The 7,535-nt window shown below is 46.7% G+C and overlaps 1 pseudogene; it reads left to right on the plus strand.

Moving 5' to 3' along the window:
* Positions 1-7,192, plus strand: part of LOC127919938 (myosin-11-like) — a 52,307-nt pseudogene extending 45,115 nt beyond the window's left edge.
* The last annotated feature ends 343 nt before the right edge of the window (positions 7,193-7,535 follow it).

Here is a 7,535-nt window from a genome sequence, read left to right on the forward strand (position 1 = left end):
ATCCATCTCTCCCTTCTCCTTCTCCTCAGGAACTACCACGGTACTGTAGCTCTGTGTAAACCACTATGTACCTTCTCCTCAGGGACTACCACGGTACTGTAGCTCTGTGTAAACCACTATGTACCTTCTCCTCAGGGACTACCACGGTACTGTAGCTCTGTGTAAACCACTATGTACCTTCTCCTCAGGGACTACCACGGTACTGTAGCTCTGTGTAAACCAAACCACTATGTACCTGTCTAAACCCTTCTCCTCAGGGACTACCACGGTACTGTAGCTCTGTGTAAACCACTATGTACCTTCTCCTTCTCCTCAGGGACTACCACGGTACTGTAGCTCTGTGTAAACCACTATGTACCTTCTCCTCAGGAACTACCACGGTACTGTAGCTCTGTGTAAACCACTATGTACCTTCTCCTTCTCCTCAGGGACTACCCACTGTAGCTCTGTGTAAACCACTATGTACCTTCTCCTCAGGAACTACCACGGTACTGTAGCTCTGTGTAAACCACTATGTACCTTCTCCTTCTCCTCAGGAACTACCACGGTACTGTAGCTCTGTGTAAACCACTATGTACCTTCTCCTTCTCCTCAGGAAACCACGGTACTGTAGCTCTGTGTAAACCACTATGTACCTTCTCCTTCTCCTCAGGGACTACCACGGTACTGTAGCTCTGTGTAAACCACTATGTACCTTCTCCTCAGGAACTACCACGGTACTGTAGCTCTGTGTAAACCACTATGTACCTTCTCCTCAGGGACTACCACTCTGTAGCTCTGGAACTACCTTCTCCTCAGGAACTACCACGGTACTGTAGCTCTGTGTAAATCACTATGTACCTTCTCCTTCTCCTCAGGGACTACCATGGTACTGTAGCTCTGTGTAAACCACTATGTACCTTCTCCTTCTCCTCAGGGACTACCACGGTACTGTAGCTCTGTGTAAACCACTATGTACCTTCTCCTTCTCCTCAGGGACTACCACGGTACTGTAGCTCTGTGTAAACCACTATGTACCTTCTCCTCAGGGACTACCACGGTACTGTAGCTCTGTGTAAACCACTATGTAAACCACTAGCTCTGTGTAAACCACTATGTACCTTCTCCTCAGGAACTACCACGGTACTGTAGCTCTGTGTAAACCACTATGTACCTTCTCCTCAACTACCACGGTACTGTAGCTCTGTGTAAACCACTATGTACCTTCTCCTTCTCCTCAGGAACTACCACGGTACTGTAGCTCTGTGTAAACCACTATGTACCTTCTCCTTCTCCTCAGGAACTACCACGGTACTGTAGCTCTGTGTAAACCACTATGTACCTTCTCCTCAGGGACAAGCTCTGTGTAAACCACTATGTACCTTCTCCTCAGGGACCACGGTACTGTAGCTCTGTGTAAACCACTGTACCTTCTCCTCAGGAACTACCACGGTACTGTAGCTCTGTGTAAACCACTATGTACCTTCTCCTCAGGACACCAGTACTGTAGCTCTGTTAAACCACTATGTACCTTCTCCTCGAGAGACAGGAACCACCACGGCGTCTGCAGCAGCTGTTCAACCACACCATGTTCATCCTGGAGCAGGAGGAGTACAAGAGTAAACCACTGGGATCGGCTCTGGTAAACCACTATGCCCTTCATAGACTTCGGCCTGGACCTGCAGCCCCATACGTAGCTCATCGAGAGACTGTGTAAACACACTATGTACTCCTTCTCCTCAGGACAAACGTTTGACACACAACACACACACACACACAGACATCCACATACTGAAGAGGGGACACATTGGACCTGCAGCCCTGCATCGAGCTCATCGAGAGACCGGTAACACACACACACACACAGACACACATACTGTACACATTGGACCTGCAGCCCTGCACATACGGATGGGTGCAGGTTCTCTAAAGCTAACCCTCCCCCACCCTTCTAGAACAATCCTCCAGGTATCTTGGCTCTGTTGGATGAGGAGTGCTGGTTCCCTAAAGCTAACCCTCCCCCCACCCTTCTAGAATAATCCTCCAGGTATCTTGGCTCTGTTGGATGAGGAGTGCTGGTTCCCTAAAGCTAACCCCCCCCCACCCTTCTAGAACAATCCTCCAGGTATCTTGGCTCTGTTGGATGAGGAGTGCTGGTTCCCTAAAGCTAACCCTCCCCCCACCCTTCTAGAACAATCCTCCAGGTATCTTGGCTCTGTTGGATGAGGAGTGCTGGTTCCCTAAAGCTAACCCTCCCCCCACCCTCTAGAACAATCCTCCAGGTATCTTGGCTCTGTTGAATGAGGAGTGCTGGCTAAAGCTAACCCTCCCCACCCTTCTAGAACAATTATCCAGGTATCTTGGCTCTGTTGATGAGAGTGCTGGTTCCCTAAAGTAACCCTCCCCCACCCTTCTAGAACAATCCTCCAGGTATCTTGGCTCTGTTGGATGAGGAGTGCTGGTTTATATATTGTCCTTGTCTGAAGAGTTCTCCACTAGGCTGGCACCCAAATCACTCAAAGACAAGAGATGAGATTATATATTTCTGTCTGAAGAGTTCTCCACTAGGCTGGTAGGGTGAGATGAGATTATATATTTCTGTCTGAAGAGTTCTCCACTAGGCTGGTAGGGTGAGATGAGATTATATATTTCTGTCTGAAGAGTTCTCCACTAGGCTGGTAGGGTGAGATGAGATTATATATTTCTGTCTGAAGAGTTCTCCACTAGGCTGGTAGGGTGAGATGAGATTATATGTAGGTGGTCTACAACAGGGCCAGCTGGCTGATTAATAACATGGTTGTGTTGTGGTTATGGTTATGTTGTGTTGTAGTTGTGGTTATGTTGTGTTGTGGTTATGTTGTGTTGTGGTTATGTTGTGTTGTGGTTATGTTGTGTTGTAGTTGTGGTTATGTTGTGTTGTGGTTGTGGTTATGTTGTGTTGTGGTTGTGTTGTGTTGTAGTTGTGGTTATGTTGTGTTGTGGTTGTGGTTGTGGTTATGTTGTGTTGTGGTTATGGTTATGTTGTGTTGTGGTTATGTGTGTTTTATGGTTATGTTGTGTTGTGGTTATGTTGTGTTGAGTTGTGGTTATGTTGTGTTGTGGTTGTGGTTATTTGTGTTGTGGTTGTGTGTGTGGTTGTGGTTGTGTTGTGTTGTGGTTGTGTTGTGTTGTAGTTGTGGTTATGTTGTGTTGTGGTTATGTTGTGTTGTAGTTGTGGTTATGTTGTGTTGTGGTTATGTTGTGTTGTAGTTGTGGTTATGTTGTGTTGTGGTTATGTTGTGTTGTGGTTGTGGTTATGTTGTGTTGTGGTTGTGTTATACAGTAGGTGATCTACAACAGTGCCAGCTGGCTGACGGAGAACATGGTTGTGGTTGTGTTATGGTTGTGTTGTATTGTGGTTGTGTTATAGGTGGACTACAACGGGGCCAACTGGCTGACTAAGAACATGGTTGTGTTGTGGTTGTGTTATGGTTGTATTGTGGTTGTGTTATAGGTGGACTACAACGGGGCCAACTGGCTGACTAAGAACATGGACCCTCTGAATGACAACGTGACGGCTCTCCTCAACAACTCATCCAACCCCTTCATACAGGACCTCTGGAAGGATGGTGAGCCGCAGGAAGCGTCCCAAAATGGCACCCTGTTCCCTAAGTGGTACACTACGTTAGACCAGGCCCCATAGCACTCTGGTCAAAAGTAGTGCACTGTATATAAGGAATAGGGTCCTATTTAGGATGCAAGCACAGTTGGTCTACTACAGATTCACTTTACTGTACTCCTATCAGTATTCTTCAGTATTCTAAAGTATTCAGTCTCTCCTTCTCGCCTGTCACCTGTTCTTCTCCCTCCCTCTCTCTTTCATCTCCTCCTCTTTTCTCCCTCCCTTTCTCCCTCCCTCTCTCTTTCATCTCCTCCTCTTTCTCCCTGCCTCTCTCTTTCATCTCCTCCTCTTTCTCCCTGCCTCTCTCTTTCATCTCCTCCTCTTTCTCCCTCCCTCTCTCTTTCATCTCCTCCTCTTTCTCCCTCCCTCTCTCTTTCATCTCCTCCTCTTTCTCCCTCCCTCTCTCTCTTTCATCTCCTCCCTTCTCCCTCCCTCTCTCTTTCATCTCCTCCTCTTCTCTCCCTCCCGCTCTTTCATCTCCTCCTCTTTCTCCCTCCCTCTCTCTTTCATCTCATCCTCTTCTCCCTCCCTCTCTCTTTCATCTCCTCCTCTTTCTCCCTCCCTCTCTCTTTCATCTCCTCCTCTTTCTCCCTCCCTCTCTCTTTCATCTCATCCTCTTTCTCCCTGCCTCTCTCTTTCATCTCCTCCTCTTCTCCCTCCCCTCTCTCTTTCATCTCCTCCTCTTTCTCCCTCCCTCTTTCTTTCCTCTCCTCCTCTTTCTCCCTCCCCTTGCCTCTCTCTTTCATCTCCTCCTCTTCTCCTCCCTCTCTCTTTCATCTCCTCCTCTTTCTCCCTCCCCTCTCTTTCATCTCATCCTCTTTCTCCCTGCCCTCTCTTTCATCTCGGCCCCCTCCTCTTTCTCCTCTCCTCTTTCATCTCTCCCTCTCTTTCATCTCCTCCCTTCTCCCTCCCCTCTCTTTCATCTCCTCCTCTTTCTCCCTCCCCTCTCTTTCATCTCCTCCTCTTTCTCCCTCCCTCTCTCTTTCATCTCCTCCTCTTTCTTATCCCTCCCTCTCTCTTTCATCTCCTCCTTTCATCTCCTCCTCTTTCATCTCCTCCCTCTCTCTTTCATCTCCTCCTTTCTCCCTCCCCTCACCCCCCCTAGCCTTTCTTCTCAGAGATCATGAATAATCCCTGTTCTGTTTCCAGTGGACCATGTGGTGGGTCTGAGACCATTACCAAGATGTCAGAGAGGGCCCCCAGCGCCACCAAGTCTAAGAAGGGCATGTTCAGGACAGTGGGCCAGCTCTACAAGGAATCCCTGGGCAAACTGATGACCACGTTGAACAACACACAGCCCAACTTCATACGCTGTATCATCCCCAACCACGAGAAGAGGGTAGGACACTATCCCCTCGTTACCCAAAACACTTACCGCTATTTATATACGTTTCATCAATTCATCTCTCTCTCTTGAATCACCTCTGATCCCTCTCTCTCTCCCTCATTGTTCCTGTGTGTGTGTGTAGGCAGGAAGCTGGATGCCAACCTGGTTCTGGAACAGTTGAGGTGTAACGGGGTTCTGGAAGGGATCCGTATCTGCAGACAGGGCTTCCCCAACCGCATCGTGTTCCAAGAGTTCCGACAACGGTGTGGGAATGTTCTAACACCAACGTTAAGGAACCACGATTGTGTCTGTGTAGTTAACACATAACAACCTGTTCTCTTCCTTCTGTCTTCCTCTCTTTCTTCCTCTTCTTCCTCTTCCTCTTTCTTGAAGCTATGAGATCCTAGCAGCCAACTAATGGTGCAATCCTAACTGAAACGTCTGAGTTCTAACTGAAACGGGAAACAGGCTTGTCAACTAATGGTGATCTAACTCTGAGTTGATCTAACTGAAAACGTCTGTTGATCTAACTGTCTGAGTGGAAACGTCTGAGTGGATCTAACTGAAACGTCTGAGTTGATCTAACTGAAACGTCTGAGTTGTTCTAACTGAAACGTCTCTAACTGAAACGCCTGGAGTGGATCTAACTGAAACGTCTGAGTGATCTAACTGAAACGTCTGAGTTGATCTAACTGAAAACGCCTGAGTGGATCTAACTGAAAACGTCTGAGTGGATCTAACTGAAAACGTCTGAGTTGATCTAACTGAAACGTCTGGAGTTGATCTAACTGAAACGTCTGAGTGGATCTAACTGGAAACGTCTGAGTGATCTAACTGAAACGTCTGAGTTGATCTAACTGAAACGCCTGAGTGATCTAACTGAAACGTCTGAATCTAACTGAAAACGTCTGAGTTGATCTAACTGAAACTGAGTTGTTCTAACTGAAATGTCTGAGTTGATCTAACTGAAACGTCTGAGTAACTGTGAAGCGTCTGAGTTGATCTAACTGAAACGTCTGAGTTGATAACTGAAATGTCTGATCTAACTGAAACGCCTGAGTGGATCTAACTGGAAACGTCTGAGTTGATCTAACTGAAACTGATCTAACTGAAACGCCTGAGTGGATCTAACTGAAACGCCTGAGTTGATCTAACTGAAACGCCTGAGTTGATCTAACTGAAACGTCTGAGTTGATCTAGCTGAAACGTCTGAGTTGATCTAACTGAAACGTCTGAGTTGATCTAACTGAAACGTCTGAGTTGATCTAACTGAAACGTCTGAGTTGATCTAGCTGAAACGTCTGAGTGGATCTAACTGAAACGTCTGAGTTGATCTAACTGAAACGTCTGAGTTGATCTAACTGAAACGTCTGAGTTGATCTAACTGAAACGTCTGAGTTGATCTAACTGATACAGTCACTGAGCCTAAAAACCTTTTGGCACATTTGAACCTGCACTTTTTAGAAAAGCTAAAGTTGAGCAATGAACTAAATAGGACAAATGTTTCTACCTTAGTTCTGGATAAGTAAAGAGTTATTCTAAAGGGACCTTTGTGTTGAAAGGTGTCACGATAAAGGTGTTTGGATAAAGGTGTCACGATAAAGGTGTTATGATAACGGTGTTATGATAACGGTGTTATGATAAAGGTGTTAGGATAAAGGTGTCACGATAAAGGTGTTAGGATAAAGGTGTCACGATAAAGGTGTTAGGATAAAGGTGTCACGATAAAGGTGTTATGATAAAGGTGTCATGATAAAGGTGTTATGATAAAGGTGTCGCGATAAAGGTGTTATGATAAAGGTGTCACGATAAAGGTGTTGTGATAAAGGTGCTTCTGTAGCTCAGTTGGTAGAGCATGGCGCTTGTAACGCCAGGGTAGTGGGTGATCCCGGGACCACCCAAGGAATGTATGCACACATGACTGTAAGTCGCTTTGATAAAAGCGTCTGCTAAATGGCATAAATATATAACAGTGTCATGATAAATTTGTAAGTCGCTTCTGGATAAGAGCGTCTGCTAAATGATAAATGTAATGTAATGTAAATGTTATGACTTCCTCTCCAGATGAAGCACCTGGACCTGGACCCTAATCTGTTCCGTATTGGTCAGAGTAAGATGTTCTTCAGAACAGGAGTGTTAGCCCAGCTGGAGGAGGAGAGGGACCTTAAACTGACCGTGGTCATCATCGCCTTCCAGGCCCACGCTAGGAGCTTCCTGTCGCGCCGGTTAGTGTAACAGTGTTGTTTCCAGCCTGGGCTCCACACCGGGACCCTCACATTGACACATTACAACCGTGAGGTAGCGTTACCAGTAGGTTAGTGTAACAGTGTTGTTGCCAGTAGGGCTCCCCACACCGGGACCTCACATTGACACATTACAACCGTGTAGGTAGTGTTGCCAGTAGGTTAGGTGTAACAGTGTTGTTGCCAGTAGCGCCCACAGCAGCATGATAGCAGACACATTACACCCTGGGGTGAGGTAGTGTTGCCAGTAGGTTAGTGTAACAGTGTTGTTGCCAGTAGCGCCCACAGCAGCATGATAGCAGACACATTACACCCAGTAGGTTAG

This window comes from Oncorhynchus keta, unplaced genomic scaffold, assembly GCF_023373465.1.
Source record: "Oncorhynchus keta strain PuntledgeMale-10-30-2019 unplaced genomic scaffold, Oket_V2 Un_contig_17919_pilon_pilon, whole genome shotgun sequence".
Lineage (NCBI taxonomy): Eukaryota > Metazoa > Chordata > Actinopteri > Salmoniformes > Salmonidae > Oncorhynchus > Oncorhynchus keta.